We start from the raw sequence: 16962 nt of genomic DNA on the forward strand, positions 1-16962 counted from the left end.
TGGACAGTCAGAATGGGGTGTCCTTTAGGGTGGACAGTCAGAATGGGGTGTCCATTAGGGTGGCCAGTCAGAATGGGGTGTCCTTTAGAGTGGACAGTCAGAATGGGGTGTCCTTTAGAGTGGAAAGTCAGAATGGGGTGTCCTTTAGAGTGGACAGTCAGAATTGGGTGTCCTTTAGAGTGGACAGTCAGAATGGGGTGTCCTTTAGAGTGGACAGTCAGAATTGGGTGTCCTTTAGAGTGGACAGTCAGAATGGGGTGTCCTTGTGTCCTTTAGAGTGGACAGTCAGAATGGGGTGTCCATTAGAGTGGACAGTCAGAATGGGGTGTCCATTAGGGTGGCCAGTCAGAATGGGGTGTCCTTTAGAGTGGACAGTCAGCATGGGGTGTCCTTTAGAGTGGAAAGTCAGAATGGGGTGTCCTTTAGAGTGGACAGTCAGAATTGGGTGTCCTTTAGAGTGGACAGTCAGAATGGGGTGTCCTTGTGTCCATTAGAGTGGAAAGTCAGAATGGGGTGTCCTTTAGGGTGGACAGTCAGAATGGGGTGTCCTTTAGAGTGGAAAGTCAGAATGGGGTGTCCTTTAGAGTGGACAGTCAGAATTGGGTGTCCTTTAGAGTGGACAGTCAGAATGGGGTGTCCTTTAGGGTTGACAGTCAGAATGGGGTGTCCTTTAGGGTGGACAGTCAGAATGGGTTGTCCTGGTGTCCTTCCGAGTGGACACTCAGAATGGGTTGTCCTGATGTCCTTCAGAGTAGACAGTCAGAATGGGGTGTGCTGGTGTCCTTCAGAGTGGACAGTCAGAATGAGGTGTCCTGATGTCTTTCAGAGTGGACAGTCAGAATGGGGTGTGGTGGTGTCCTTCAGAGTGGACAGTCAGAATGGGGTGTCCTTTAGAGTGGATATTCAGAATGGAGTGTCCTTTAGGGTGGACAGTCAGAATGGAGTGTCCTTTAGGGTAGACAGTCAGCATGGGGTGTCCTTTAGGGTAGACAGTCAGCATGGGGTGTCCTTTAGAGGGTACAGTCAGAATGGAGTGTCATTTAGGGTGGACAGTCAGAATGGGGTGTCCTTTAGGGTGGACAGTCAGAATGGGGTGTCCTTTAGAGTGGACAGTCAGAATGGGGTGTCCTTTAGAGTGGACAGTCAGAATGGGGTGTCCTTTAGGGTGGACAGTCAGAATGGGGTGTCCATTAGGGTGGACAGTCAGAATGGGGTGTCCATTAGAGTGGACAGTCAGAATGGGGTGTCCATTAGAGTGGACAGTCAGAATGGGGTGTCCTTTAGGGTGGACAGTCGGAATGGGGTGTCCTGGTGTCCTTCAGAGTGGACAGTCAGAATGGGGTGTCCTTTAGAGTGGACAGTAAGAATGGGGTGTCCTTTAGAGTGGAAAGTCAGAATTGGATGTCCTTTAGGGTGGACAGTCAGAATGGGGTGTCCTTTAGAGTGGACAGTCAGAATGGGGTGTCCTTTAGGGTGGACAGTCAGAATGGGGTGTCCTTTAGGGTGGACAGTCAGAATGGGGTGTCCTTTAGGGTGGACAGTCAGAATGGGGTGTCCATTAGGGTGGACAGTCAGAATGGGGTGTCCATTAGAGTGGACAGTCAGAATGGGGTGTCCATTAGAGTGGACAGTCAGAATGGGGTGTCCTGGTGTCCTTTAGAGTGGACAGTCAGAATGGGGTGTCCATTAGAGTGGACAGTCAGAATGGGGTGTCCTTTAGGGTGAACAGTCAGAATGGGGTGTCCATTAGGGTGGCCAGTCAGAATGTGGTGTCCTTTAGGGTGGACAGTCAGAATGGGGCGTCCTTTAGGGTGGCCAGTCAGAATGGGGTGTCCTTTAGGGTGGACAGTCAGAATGGGGTGTCCATTAGAGAGGACAGTCAGAATGGGGTGTCCTGGTGTCCTTTAGGGTGGACAGTCAGAATGGGGTGTCCATTAGAGTTGACAGTCAGAATGGGGTGTCCTGGTGTCCTTCAGAGTGGACAGACAGAATGGGGTGTCCTCTAGAGTGGACAGTCAGAATGGGGTGTCCTGGTGTCCATTAGAGTGGACAGTCAGAATGGGGTGTCCTTTAGGGTGGACAGTCAGAATGGGGTGTCCTTTAGAGTGGAACGTCAGAATGGGGTGTCCTTTAGAGTGGACAGTCAGAATTGGGTGTCCTTTAGAGTGGACAGTCAGAATGGGGTGTCCTTTAGGGTTGACAGTCAGAATGGGGTGTCCTTTAGGGTGGACAGTCAGAATGGGGTGTCCTGGTGTCCTTCCGAGTGGACAGTCAGAATGGGGTGTCCTGATGTCCTTTAGAGTGGACACTCAGAATGGGTTGTCCTGATGTCCTTCAGAGTAGACAGTCAGAATTGGGTGTGCTGGTGTCCTTCAGAGTGGACAGTCAGAATGGGGTGTGCTGGTGTCCTTCAGAGTGGACAATCAGAATGGGGTGTCCTTTAGAGTGGACAGTCAGAATGGAGTGTCCTTTAGGGTGGACAGTCAGAATGGAGTGTCCTTTAGAGTGGACAGTCAGAATGGGGTGTCCTTTTTTAGGGTGGACAGTCAGAATAGGGTGTCCTTTAGGGTGGACAGTCAGAATGGGGTGTCCTTTAGAGTGGACAGTCAGAATGGGGTGTCCTGTAGGGTGGACAGTCAGAATGGGGTGTCCTGGTGTCCTTCAGAGTGGACAGTCAGAATGGGGTGTCCTGATGTCCTTCAGAGTGGACAGTCAGAATGGGGTGTCCTGATTTCCTTCAGAGTGGACAGTCAGAAGGGGTGTCCTTCAGAGTGGACAGTCAGAATGGGGTGTCCTGATGTCCTTCAGAGTGGACAGTCAGAATTGGGTGTCCTTTAGGGTGGACAGTCAGAATGGGGTGTCCTTTAGGGTGGACAGTCAGAATGGGGTGTCCATTAGGGTGGACAGTCAGAATGGGGTGTCCATTAGGGTGGCCAGTCAGAATGGGGTGTCCTTTAGGGTGGACAGTCAGAATGGGGCGTCCTTTAGGGTGGCCAGTCAGAATGGGGTGTCCTTTAGAGTGGACAGTCAGAATGGGGTGTCCTTTAGGGTGGACAGTCAGAATGGGGTGTCCTTTAGGGTGGACAGTCAGAATGGGGTGTCCATTAGGGTGGCCAGTCAGAATGGGGTGTCCTTTAGGGTGGACAGTCAGAATGGGGCGTCCTTTAGGGTGGCCAGTCAGAATGGGGCGTCCTTTAGGGTGGACAGTCAGAATGGGGTGTCCATTAGGGTGGCCAGTCAGAATGGGGTGTCCTTTAGGGTGGACAGTCAGAATGGGGCGTCCTTTAGGGTGGCCAGTCAGAATGGGGTGTCCTTTAGAGTGGACAGTCAGAATGGGGTGTCCTTTAGGGTGGACAGTCAGAATGGGGTGTCCTTTAGGGTGGACAGTCAGAATGGGGTGTCCATTAGGGTGGCCAGTCAGAATGGGGTGTCCTTTAGGGTGGACAGTCAGAATGGGGCGTCCTTTAGGGTGGCCAGTCAGAATGGGGTGTCCTTTAGAGTGGACAGTCAGAATGGGGTGTCCTTTAGGGTGGACAGTCAGAATGGGGTGTCCATTAGAGAGGACAGTCAGAATGGGGTGTCCTGGTGTCCTTTAGGGTGGACAGTCAGAATAGGGTGTCCATTAGAGTTGACAGTCAGAATGGGGTGTCCTGGTTTACTTCAGAGTGGACAGACAGAATGGGGTGTCCTCTAGAGTGGACAGTCAGAATGGGGTGTCCTGCTGTCCATTAGAGTGGAAAGTCAGAATGGGGTGTCCTTTAGGGTGGACAGTCAGAATGGGGTGTCCTTTAGAGTGGAAAGTCAGAATGGGGTGTCCTTTAGAGTGGACAGTCAGAATTGGGTGTCCTTTAGAGTGGACAGTCAGAATGGGGTGTCCTTTAGGGTTGACAGTCGGAATGGGGTGTCCTTTAGGGTGGACAGTCAGAATGGGGTGTCCATTAGAGAGGACAGTCAGAATGGGGTGTCCTGGTGTCCTTTAGGGTGGACAGTCAGAATAGGGTGTCCATTAGAGTTGACAGTCAGAATGGGGTGTCCTGGTTTACTTCAGAGTGGACAGTCAGAATGGGGTGTCCTGGTGTCCATTAGAGTGGAAAGTCAGAATGGGGTGTCCTTTAGGGTGGACAGTCAGAATGGGGTGTCCTTTAGAGTGGAAAGTCAGAATGGGGTGTCCTTTAGAGTGGACAGTCAGAATTGGGTGTCCTTTAGAGTGGACAGTCAGAATGGGGTGTCCTTTAGGGTTGACAGTCGGAATGGGGTGTCCTTTAGGGTGGACAGTTAGAATGGGTTGTCCTGGTGTCCTTCCGAGTGGACACTCAGAATGGGTTGTCCTGATGTCCTTCAGAGTAGACAGTCAGAATGGGGTGTGCTGGTGTCCTTCAGAGTGGACAGTCAGAATGGGGTGTGCTGGTGTTCTTCAGAGTGGACAGTCAGAATGGGGTGTCCTTTAGAGTGGACAGTCAGAATGGAGTGTCCTTTAGGGTGGACAGTCAGAATGAAGTGTCCTTCAGAGTGGACAGTCAGAATGGAGTGTCCTTTAGGGTAGACAGTCAGCATGGGGTATCCTTTAGAGGGGACAGTCAGAATGGAGTGTCATTTAGGGTGGACAGTCAGAATGGGGTGTCCTTTAGGGTGGACCGTCAGAATGGGGTGTCCTTTAGAGTGGACAGTCAGAATGGGGTGTCCTTTAGAGTGGACAGTCAGAATGGGGTGTCCTTTAGAGTGGACAGTCAGAATGGGGTGTCCTTTAGGGTGGACAGTCAGAATGGGGTGTCCATTAGGGTGGACAGTCAGAATGGGGTGTCCATTAGAGTGGACAGTCAGAATGGGGTGTCCTTTAGGGTGGACAGTCAGAATGGGGTGTCCATTAGGGTGGCCAGTCAGAATGGGGTGTCCTTTAGAGTGGACAGTCAGAATGGGGTGTCCTTTAGAGTGGAAAGTCAGAATGGGGTGTCCTTTAGAGTGGACAGTCAGAATTGGGTGTCCTTTAGAGTGGACAGTCAGAATGGGGTGTCCTTTAGAGTGGACAGTCAGAATTGGGTGTCCTTTAGAGTGGACAGTCAGAATGGGGTGTCCTTGTGTCCTTTAGAGTGGACAGTCAGAATGGGGTGTCCATTAGAGTGGACAGTCAGAATGGGGTGTCCATTAGGGTGGCCAGTCAGAATGGGGTGTCCTTTAGAGTGGACAGTCAGCATGGGGTGTCCTTTAGAGTGGAAAGTCAGAATGGGGTGTCCTTTAGAGTGGACAGTCAGAATTGGGTGTCCTTTAGAGTGGACAGTCAGAATGGGGTGTCCTTGTGTCCATTAGAGTGGAAAGTCAGAATGGGGTGTCCTTTAGGGTGGACAGTCAGAATGGGGTGTCCTTTAGAGTGGAAAGTCAGAATGGGGTGTCCTTTAGAGTGGACAGTCAGAATTGGGTGTCCTTTAGAGTGGACAGTCAGAATGGGGTGTCCTTTAGGGTTGACAGTCAGAATGGGGTGTCCTTTAGGGTGGACAGTCAGAATGGGTTGTCCTGGTGTCCTTCCGAGTGGACACTCAGAATGGGTTGTCCTGATGTCCTTCAGAGTAGACAGTCAGAATGGGGTGTGCTGGTGTCCTTCAGAGTGGACAGTCAGAATGAGGTGTCCTGATGTCTTTCAGAGTGGACAGTCAGAATGGGGTGTGGTGGTGTCCTTCAGAGTGGACAGTCAGAATGTGGTGTCCTTTAGAGTGGATATTCAGAATGGAGTGTCCTTTAGGGTGGACAGTCAGAATGGAGTGTCCTTTAGGGTAGACAGTCAGCATGGGGTGTCCTTTAGGGTAGACAGTCAGCATGGGGTGTCCTTTAGAGGGTACAGTCAGAATGGAGTGTCATTTAGGGTGGACAGTCAGAATGGGGTGTCCTTTAGGGTGGACAGTCAGAATGGGGTGTCCTTTAGAGTGGACAGTCAGAATGGGGTGTCCTTTAGAGTGGACAGTCAGAATGGGGTGTCCTTTAGGGTGGACAGTCAGAATGGGGTGTCCATTAGGGTGGACAGTCAGAATGGGGTGTCCATTAGAGTGGACAGTCAGAATGGGGTGTCCATTAGAGTGGACAGTCAGAATGGGGTGTCCTTTAGGGTGGACAGTCGGAATGGGGTGTCCTGGTGTCCTTCAGAGTGGACAGTCAGAATGAGGTGTCCTGATGTCTTTCAGAGTGGACAGTCAGAATGGGGTGTGGTGGTGTCCTTCAGAGTGGACAGTCAGAATGGGGTGTCCTTTAGAGTGGACAGTCAGAATGGAGTGTCCTTTAGGGTGGACAGTCAGAATGGAGTGTCCTTTAGAGTGGACAGTCAGAATGGAGTGTCCTTTAGGGTAGACAGTCAGCATGGGGTGTCCTTTAGGGTAGACAGTCAGCATGGGGTGTCCTTTAGAAGGTACAGTCAGAATGGAGTGTCATTTAGGGTGGACAGTCAGAATGGGGTGTCCTTTAGGGTGGACAGTCAGAATGGGGTGTCCTTTAGAGTGGACAGTCAGAATGGGGTGTCCTTTAGAGTGGACAGTCAGAATGGGGTGTCCTTTAGGGTGGACAGTCAGAATGGGGTGTCCATTAGGGTGGACAGTCAGAATGGGGTGTCCATTAGAGTGGACAGTCAGAATGGGGTGTCCTTTAGGGTGGACAGTCGGAATGGGGTGTCCTGGTGTCCTTTAGAGTGGACAGTCAGAATGGGGTGTCCATTAGAGTGGACAGTCAGAATGGGGTGTCCATTAGGGTGGCCAGTCAGAATGGGGTGTCCTTTAGAGTGGACAGTCAGAATGGGGTGTCCTTTAGAGTGGAAAGTCAGAATGGGGTGTCCTTTAGAGTGGACAGTCAGAATTGGGTGTCCTTTAGAGTGGACAGTCAGAATGGGGTGTCCTTTAGGGTTGACAGTCAGAATGGGGTGTCCTTTAGGGTGGACAGTCAGAATGGGGTGTCCTTTAGAGTGGACAGTCAGAATGGGGTGTCCTTTAGAGTGGACAGTCAGAATGGGGTGTCCTTTAGGGTGGACAGTCAGAATGGGGTGTCCATTAGGGTGGACAGTCAGAATGGGGTGTCCATTAGAGTGGACAGTCAGAATGGGGTGTCCATTAGAGTGGACAGTCAGAATGGGGTGTCCTTTAGGGTGGACAGTCAGAATGGAGTGTCCTTTAGGGTAGACAGTCAGCATGGGGTGTCCTTTAGAGTGGACAGTCAGAATGGGGCGTCCTTTAGGGTTGACAGTCAGAATGGGGTGTCCTTTAGGGTGGACAGTCAGAATGGGGTGTCCTGGTGTCCTTCCGAGTGGACACTCAGAATGGGTTGTCCTGATGTCCTTCAGAGTAGACAGTCAGAATGGGGTGTGCTGGTGTCCTTCAGAGTGGACAGTCAGAATGAGGTGTCCTGATGTCTTTCAGAGTGGACAGTCAGAATGGGGTGTGCTGGTGTCCTTCAGAGTGGACAGTCAGAATGGGGTGTCCTTTTGAGTGGACAGTCAGAATGGAGTGTCCTTTAGGGTGGACAGTCAGAATGGAGTGTCCTTTAGAGTGGACAGTCAGAATGGAGTGTCCTCTAGGGTAGACAGTCAGCATGGGGTGTCCTTTAGGGTAGACAGTCAGCATGGGGTGTCCTTTAGAGGGGACAGTCAGAATGGAGTGTCATTTAGGGTGGACAGTCAGATAAGGTGTCCTTTAGAGTGGACAGTCAGAATGGGGTGTCCTTTAGGGTGGACAGTCAGAATGGGGTGTCCTTTAGGGTGGACAGTCAGAATGGGGTGTCCATTAGGGTGGACAGTCAGAATGGGGTGTCCATTAGAGTGGACAGTCAGAATGGGGTGTCCTTTAGGGTGGACAGTCAGAATGGGGTGTCCTGGTGTCCTTTAGAGTGGACAGTCAGAATGGGGTGTCCATTAGAGTGGACAGTCAGAATGGGGTGTCCATTAGGGTGGCCAGTCAGAATGGGGTGTCCTTTAGGGTGGACAGTCAGAATGGGGTCTCCTGGTGTCCTTTAAGTGGACAGTCAGAATGGGGTGTTCCTTAGGGTGGCCAGTCAGAATGGGGTGTCCTTTTGAGTGGACAGTCAGAATGGAGTGTCCTTTAGGGTGGACAGTCAGAATGGAGTGTCCTTTAGAGTGGACAGTCAGAATGGAGTGTCCTCTAGGGTAGACAGTCAGCATGGGGTGTCCTTTAGGGTAGACAGTCAGCATGGGGTGTCCTTTAGAGGGGACAGTCAGAATGGAGTGTCATTTAGGGTGGACAGTCAGAATGGGGTGTCCTTTAGGGTGGACAGTCAGAATGGGGTGTCCTTTAGAGTGGACAGTCAGATAGGGTGTCCTTTAGAGTGGACAGTCAGAATGGGGTGTCCTTTAGGGTGGACAGTCAGAATGGGGTGTCCTTTAGGGTGGACAGTCAGAATGGGGTGTCCATTAGGGTGGACAGTCAGAATGGGGTGTCCATTAGAGTGGACAGTCAGAATGGGGTGTCCTTTAGGGTGGACAGTCAGAATGGGGTGTCCTGGTGTCCTTTAGAGTGGACAGTCAGAATGGGGTGTCCATTAGAGTGGACAGTCAGAATGGGGTGTCCATTAGGGTGGCCAGTCAGAATGGGGTGTCCTTTAGGGTGGACAGTCAGAATGGGGTCTCCTGGTGTCCTTTAAGTGGACAGTCAGAATGGGGTGTTCCTTAGGGTGGCCAGTCAGAATGGGGTGTCCTTTAGAGAGGACAGTTAGAATGGGGTGTCCTTTAGAGTGGACAGTCAGAATGGGGTGTCCTTTAGGGTGGACAGTCAGAATGGGGTGTCCTGGTGTTCTTTAGGGTGGACAGTCAGAATGGGGTGTCCATTAGAGTGGACAGTCAGAATGCGGTGTCCTGGTGTCCTTTAGGGTGGACAGTCAGAATGGGGTGTCCATTAGAGTGGACAGTCAGCATGGGGTGTCCTTTCGAGTGGACATTCAGAATGGGGTGTCCTGTAGGGTGGACAGTCAGAATGGGGTGTCCTGGTGTCCTTCAGAGTGGACAGTCAGAATGGGGTGTCCTGCTGTCCTTCAGAGTGGACAGTCAGAATGGGGTGTCCTGGTGTCCTTCAGAGTGGACAGTCAGAATGGGGTGTCCTGGTGTCCTTCAGAGTGGACAGTCAGAATGGGGTGTCCTGGTGTCCTTCAGAGTGGACAGTCAGAGTGGGGTGTCCTGGTGTCCTTTAGGGGGGACAGTCAGAATGGGGTGTCCTTTAGGGTGGACAGTCAGAATGGGGTCTCCTGGTGTCCTTTAAGTGGACAGTCAGAATGGGGTGTTCCTTAGGGTGGCCAGTCAGAATGGGGTGTCCTTTTGAGTGGACAGTCAGAATGGAGTGTCCTTTAGGGTGGACAGTCAGAATGGAGTGTCCTTTAGAGTGGACAGTCAGAATGGAGTGTCCTCTAGGGTAGACAGTCAGCATGGGGTGTCCTTTAGGGTAGACAGTCAGCATGGGGTGTCCTTTAGAGGGGACAGTCAGAATGGAGTGTCATTTAGGGTGGACAGTCAGAATGGGGTGCCCTTTAGGGTGGACAGTCAGAATGGGGTGTCCTTTAGAGGGGACAGTCAGAATGGAGTGTCATTTAGGGTGGACAGTCAGATAGGGTGTCCTTTAGAGTGGACAGTCAGAATGGGGTGTCCTTTAGGGTGGACAGTCAGAATGGGGTGTCCTTTAGGGTGGACAGTCAGAATGGGGTGTCCATTAGGGTGGACAGTCAGAATGGGGTGTCCATTAGAGTGGACAGTCAGAATGGGGTGTCCTTTAGGGTGGACAGTCAGAATGGGGTGTCCTGGTGTCCTTTAGAGTGGACAGTCAGAATGGGGTGTCCATTAGAGTGGACAGTCAGAATGGGGTGTCCATTAGGGTGGCCAGTCAGAATGGGGTGTCCTTTAGGGTGGACAGTCAGAATGGGGTCTCCTGGTGTCCTTTAAGTGGACAGTCAGAATGGGGTGTTCCTTAGGGTGGCCAGTCAGAATGGGGTGTCCTTTAGAGAGGACAATGAGAATGGGGTGTCCTTTAGAGTGGACAGTCAGAATGGGGTGTCCTTTAGGGTGGACAGTCAGAATGGGGTGTCCTGGTGTTCTTTAGGGTGGACAGTCAGAATGGGGTGTCCATTAGAGTGGACAGTCAGAATGCGGTGTCCTGGTGTCCTTTAGGGTGGACAGTCAGAATGGGGTGTCCATTAGAGTGGACAGTCAGCATGGGGTGTCCTTTCGAGTGGACATTCAGAATGGGGTGTCCTGTAGGGTGGACAGTCAGAATGGGGTGTCCTGGTGTCCTTCAGAGTGGACAGTCAGAATGGGGTGTCCTGCTGTCCTTCAGAGTGGACAGTCAGAATGGGGTGTCCTGGTGTCCTTCAGAGTGGACAGTCAGAATGGGGTGTCCTGGTGTCCTTCAGAGTGGACAGTCAGAATGGGGTGTCCTGGTGTCCTTCAGAGTGGACAGTCAGAGTGGGGTGTCCTGGTGTCCTTTAGGGGGGACAGTCAGAATGGGGTGTCCTTTAGGGTGGACAGTCAGAATGGGGTCTCCTGGTGTCCTTTAAGTGGACAGTCAGAATGGGGTGTTCCTTAGGGTGGCCAGTCAGAATGGGGTGTCCTTTTGAGTGGACAGTCAGAATGGAGTGTCCTTTAGGGTGGACAGTCAGAATGGAGTGTCCTTTAGAGTGGACAGTCAGAATGGAGTGTCCTCTAGGGTAGACAGTCAGCATGGGGTGTCCTTTAGGGTAGACAGTCAGCATGGGGTGTCCTTTAGAGGGGACAGTCAGAATGGAGTGTCATTTAGGGTGGACAGTCAGAATGGGGTGTCCTTTAGGGTGGACAGTCAGAATGGGGTGTCCTTTAGAGTGGACAGTCAGATAGGGTGTCCTTTAGAGTGGACAGTCAGAATGGGGTGTCCTTTAGGGTGGACAGTCAGAATGGGGTGTCCTTTAGGGTGGACAGTCAGAATGGGGTGTCCATTAGGGTGGACAGTCAGAATGGGGTGTCCATTAGAGTGGACAGTCAGAATGGGGTGTCCTTTAGGGTGGACAGTCAGAATGGGGTGTCCTGGTGTCCTTTAGAGTGGACAGTCAGAATGGGGTGTCCATTAGAGTGGACAGTCAGAATGGGGTGTCCATTAGGGTGGCCAGTCAGAATGGGGTGTCCTTTAGGGTGGGCAGTCAGAATGGGGTGTCCTTTAGAGTGGACAGTCAGAATGGGGTGTCCTGGTGTCCATTAGAGTGGACAGTCAGAATGGGGTGTCCTTTAGGGTGGACAGTCAGAATGGGGTGTCCTGGTGTCCATTAGAGTGGACAGTCAGAATGGGGTGTCCTTTAGGGTGGACAGTTAGAATGGGGTGTCCTTTAGAGTGGACAGTCAGAATGGGGTGTCCTTTAGGGTGGACAGTCAGAATGGGGTGTCCTGGTGTTCTTTAGGGTGGACAGTCAGAATGGGGTGTCCATTAGAGTGGACAGTCAGAATGCGGTGTCCTGGTGTCCTTTAGGGTGGACAGTCAGAATGGGGTGTCCATTAGAGTGGACAGTCAGCATGGGGTGTCCTTTCGAGTGGACATTCAGAATGGGGTGTCCTGTAGGGTGGACAGTCAGAATGGGGTGTCCTGGTGTCCTTCAGAGTGGACAGTCAGAATGGGGTGTCCTGCTGTCCTTCAGAGTGGACAGTCAGAATGGGGTGTCCTGGTGTCCTTCAGAGTGGACAGTCAGAATGGGGTGTCCTGGTGTCCTTCAGAGTGGACAGTCAGAATGGGGTGTCCTGGTGTCCTTCAGAGTGGACAGTCAGAGTGGGGTGTCCTGGTGTCCTTTAGGGGGGACAGTCAGAATGGGGTGTCCTTTAGGATGGACAGTCAGAATGGGGTGTCCTTTAGAGTGGACAGTCAGAATGGGGTGTCCTGGTGTCCATTAGAGTGGACAGTCAGAATGGGGTGTCCTTTAGGGTGGACAGTCAGAATGGGGTGTCCTTTAGGGTGGACAGTCAGAATGGGGTGTCCATTAGAGTGGACAGTCAGAATGGGGTGTCCTTTAGGGTGGACAGTCAGAATGGGGTGTCCTTTAGGGTGGGCAGTCAGAATGGGGTGTCCTTTAGAGTGGACAGTCAGAATGGGGTGTCCTGGTGTCCATTAGAGTGGACAGTCAGAATGGGGTGTCCTTTAGGGTGGACAGTCAGAATGGGGTGTCCTGGTGTCCATTAGAGTGGACAGTCAGAATGGGGTGTCCTTTAGGGTGGACAGTCAGAATGGGGTGTCCTTTAGAGTGGACAGTCAGAATGGGGTGTCCTGTAGGGTGGACAGTCAGAATGGGGTGTCCTGGTGTCCTTCAGAGTGGACAGTCAGAATGGGGTGTCCTGCTGTCCTTCAGAGTGGACAGTCAGAATGGGGTGTCCTGGTGTCCTTCAGAGTGGACAGTCAGAATGGGGTGTCCTGGTGTCCTTCAGAGTGGACAGTCAGAATGGGGTGTCCTGGTGTCCTTCAGAGTGGACAGTCAGAGTGGGGTGTCCTGGTGTCCTTTAGGGGGGACAGTCAGAATGGGGTGTCCTTTAGGATGGACAGTCAGAATGGGGTGTCCTTTAGAGTGGACAGTCAGAATGGGGTGTCCTGGTGTCCATTAGAGTGGACAGTCAGAATGGGGTGTCCTTTAGGGTGGACAGTCAGAATGGGGTGTCCTTTAGAGTGGACAGTCAGAATGGAGTGTCCTTTAGGGTGGACAGTCAGAATGGAGTGTCCTTTAGAGTGGACAGTCAGAATGGAGTGTCCTTTAGGGTAGACAGTCAGCATGGTTTATCCTTTAGAGGGGACAGTCAGAATGGAGTGTCATTTAGGGTGGACAGTCAGAATGGGGTGTCCTTTAGGGTGGACAGTCAGAATGGGGTGTCCTTTAGAGTGGACAGTCAGAATGGGGTGTCCTTTAGAGTGGACAGTCAGAATGGGGTGTCCTTTAGAGTGGACAGTCAGAATGGGGTGTCCTTTAGGGTGGACAGTCAGAATGGGGTGTCCATTAGGGTGGACAGTCAGAATGGGGTGTCCATTAGAGTGGACAGTCAGAATGGGGTGTCCTTTAGGGTGGACAGTCAGAATGGGGTGTCCATTAGGGTGGCCAGTCAGAATGGGGTGTCCTTTAGAGTGGACAGTCAGAATGGGGTGTCCTTTAGAGTGGAAAGTCAGAATGGGGTGTCCTTTAGAGTGGACAGTCAGAATTGGGTGTCCTTTAGAGTGGACAGTCAGAATGGGGTGTCCTTGTGTCCTTTAGAGTGGACAGTCAGAATGGGGTGTCCATTAGAGTGGACAGTCAGAATGGGGTGTCCATTAGGGTGGCCAGTCAGAATGGGGTGTCCTTTAGAGTGGACAGTCAGCATGGGGTGTCCTTTAGAGTGGAAAGTCAGAATGGGGTGTCCTTTAGAGTGGACAGTCAGAATTGGGTGTCCTTTAGAGTGGACAGTCAGAATGGGGTGTCCTTGTGTCCATTAGAGTGGAAAGTCAGAATGGGGTGTCCTTTAGGGTGGACAGTCAGAATGGGGTGTCCTTTAGAGTGGACAGTCAGAATGGGGTGTCCTTTAGGGTTGACAGTCAGAATGGGGTGTCCTTTAGGGTGGACAGTCAGAATGGGTTGTCCTGGTGTCCTTCCGAGTGGACACTCAGAATGGGTTGTCCTGATGTCCTTCAGAGTAGACAGTCAGAATGGGGTGTGCTGGTGTCCTTCAGAGTGGACAGTCAGAATGAGGTGTCCTGATGTCTTTCAGAGTGGACAGTCAGAATGGGGTGTGGTGGTGTCCTTCAGAGTGGACAGTCAGAATGGGGTGTCCTTTAGAGTGGACAGTCAGAATGGAGTGTCCTTTAGGGTGGACAGTCAGAATGGAGTGTCCTTTAGGGTAGACAGTCAGCATGGGGTGTCCTTTAGGGTAGACAGTCAGCATGGGGTGTCCTTTAGAGGGTACAGTCAGAATGGAGTGTCATTTAGGGTGGACAGTCAGAATGGGGTGTCCTTTAGGGTGGACAGTCAGAATGGGGTGTCCTTTAGGGTGGACAGTCAGAATGGGGTGTCCTTTAGAGTGGACAGTCAGAATGGGGTGTCCTTTAGAGTGGACAGTCAGAATGGGGTGTCCTTTAGAGTGGACAGTCAGAATGGGGTGTCCTTTAGGGTGGACAGTCAGAATGGGGTGTCCATTAGGGTGGACAGTCAGAATGGGGTGTCCATTAGAGTGGACAGTCAGAATGGGGTGTCCATTAGAGTGGACAGTCAGAATGGGGTGTCCTTTAGGGTGGACAGTCGGAATGGGGTGTCCTGGTGTCCTTCAGAGTGGACAGTCAGAATGAGGTGTCCTGATGTCTTTCAGAGTGGACAGTCAGAATGGGGTGTGGTGGTGTCCTTCAGAGTGGACAGTCAGAATGGGGTGTCCTTTAGAGTGGACAGTCAGAATGGAGTGTCCTTTAGGGTGGACAGTCAGAATGGAGTGTCCTTTAGAGTGGACAGTCAGAATGGAGTGTCCTTTAGGGTAGACAGTCAGCATGGGGTGTCCTTTAGGGTAGACAGTCAGCATGGGGTGTCCTTTAGAGGGTACAGTCAGAATGGAGTGTCATTTAGGGTGGACAGTCAGAATGGGGTGTCCTTTAGGGTGGACAGTCAGAATGGGGTGTCCTTTAGAGTGGACAGTCAGAATGGGGTGTCCTTTAGAGTGGACAGTCAGAATGGGGTGTCCTTTAGGGTGGACAGTCAGAATGGGGTGTCCATTAGGGTGGACAGTCAGAATGGGGTGTCCATTAGAGTGGACAGTCAGAATGGGGTGTCCTTTAGGGTGGACAGTCGGAATGGGGTGTCCTGGTGTCCTTTAGAGTGGACAGTCAGAATGGGGTGTCCATTAGGGTGGCCAGTCAGAATGGGGTGTCCTTTAGAGTGGACAGTCAGAATGGGGTGTCCATTAGGGTGGCCAGTCAGAATGGGGTGTCCTTTAGAGTGGACAGTCAGAATGGGGTGTCCTTTAGAGTGGAAAGTCAGAATGGGGTGTCCTTTAGAGTGGACAGTCAGAATTGGGTGTCCTTTAGAGTGGACAGTCAGAATGGGGTGTCCTTTAGGGTTGACAGTCAGAATGGGGTGTCCTTTAGGGTGGACAGTCGGAATGGGGTGTCCTGGTGTCCTTTAGAGTGGACAGTCAGAATTGGGTGTCCTTTAGAGTGGACAGTCAGAATGGGGTGTCCTTTAGGGTTGACAGTCAGCATGGGGTGTCCTTTAGGGTAGACAGTCAGCATGGGGTGTCCTTTAGAGGGGACAGTCAGAATGGAGTGTCATTTAGGGTGGACAGTCAGATAGGGTGTCCTTTAGAGTGGACAGTCAGAATGGGGTGTCCTTTAGGGTGGACAGTCAGAATGGGGTGTCCTTTAGGGTGGACAGTCAGAATGGGGTGTCCATTAGGGTGGACAGTCAGAATGGGGTGTCCATTAGAGTGGACAGTCAGAATGGGGTGTCCTTTAGGGTGGACAGTCAGAATGGGGTGTCCTGGTGTCCTTTAGAGTGGACAGTCAGAATGGGGTGTCCATTAGAGTGGACAGTCAGAATGGGGTGTCCATTAGGGTGGCCAGTCAGAATGGGGTGTCCTTTAGGGTGGACAGTCAGAATGGGGTCTCCTGGTGTCCTTTAAGTGGACAGTCAGAATGGGGTGTTCCTTAGGGTGGCCAGTCAGAATGGGGTGTCCTTTAGAGTGGACAGTTAGAATGGGGTGTCCTTTAGAGTGGACAGTCAGAATGGGGTGTCCTTTAGGGTGGACAGTCAGAATGGGGTGTCCTGGTGTTCTTTAGGGTGGACAGTCAGAATGGGGTGTCCATTAGAGTGGACAGTCAGAATGCGGTGTCCTGGTGTCCTTTAGGGTGGACAGTCAGAATGGGGTGTCCATTAGAGTGGACAGTCAGCATGGGGTGTCCTTTCGAGTGGACATTCAGAATGGGGTGTCCTGTAGGGTGGACAGTCAGAATGGGGTGTCCTGGTGTCCTTCAGAGTGGACAGTCAGAATGGGGTGTCCTGCTGTCCTTCAGAGTGGACAGTCAGAATGGGGTGTCCTGGTGTCCTTCAGAGTGGACAGTCAGAATGGGGTGTCCTGGTGTCCTTCAGAGTGGACAGTCAGAATGGGGTGTCCTGGTGTCCTTCAGAGTGGACAGTCAGAGTGGGGTGTCCTGGTGTCCTTTAGGGGGGACAGTCAGAATGGGGTGTCCTTTAGGATGGACAGTCAGAATGGGGTGTCCTTTAGAGTGGACAGTCAGAATGGGGTGTCCTGGTGTCCATTAGAGTGGACAGTCAGAATGGGGTGTCCTTTAGGGTGGACAGTCAGAATGGGGTGTCCTTTAGGGTGGACAGTCAGAATGGGGTGTCCATTAGGGTGGACAGTCAGAATGGGGTGTCCATTAGAGTGGACAGTCAGAATGGGGTGTCCTTTAGGGTGGACAGTCAGAATGGGGTGTCCTGTTGTCCTTTAGAGTGGACAGTCAGAATGCGGTGTCCATTAGAGTGGACAGTCAGCATAGGGTGTTCTTTAGAGTGGACAGTTATAATGGGGTGTCCTTTAGAGTGGACAGTCAGAATGGGGTGTCCTGTAGGGTGGACAGTCAGAATGGGGTGTCCTGGTGTCCTTCAGAGTGGACAGTCAGAATGGGGTGTCCTGCTGTCCTTCAGAGTGGACAGTCAGAATGGGGTGTCCATTAGAGTGGACAGTCAGCATGGGGTGTCCTTTAGAGTGGACAGTTAGAATGGGGTGTCCTTTAGAGTGGACAGTCAGAATGGGGTGTCCAGTAGGGTGGACAGTCAGAATGGGGTGTCCTGCTGTCCTTCAGAGTGGACAGTCAGAATGGGGTGTCCTGGTGTCCAGAGTGGACAGTCAGAATGCGGTGTCCTGGTGTCCTTCAGAGTGGACAGTCAGAATGGGGTGTCCTGGTGTCCTTTAGGGGGGACAGTCAGAATGGGGTGTCCTTTAGGGTGGACAGTCAGAATGGGGTGTCCTTTAGAGTGGACAGT

General features: G+C 51.9%; 1 protein-coding gene across 1 annotated transcript in view; it reads right to left on the reverse strand.

Annotated features, from left to right (window-relative positions):
- The window catches only part of LOC118965476 (protein phosphatase 1 regulatory subunit 14C-like), an 85156-nt gene that overhangs the window by 32525 nt on the left and 35669 nt on the right, over positions 1 to 16962 (reverse strand). The window lies entirely within an intron of this gene.

The sequence above is a fragment of the Oncorhynchus mykiss genome, chromosome 8 (assembly GCF_013265735.2).
Source record: "Oncorhynchus mykiss isolate Arlee chromosome 8, USDA_OmykA_1.1, whole genome shotgun sequence".
In the NCBI taxonomy this organism is placed as follows: domain Eukaryota; kingdom Metazoa; phylum Chordata; class Actinopteri; order Salmoniformes; family Salmonidae; genus Oncorhynchus; species Oncorhynchus mykiss.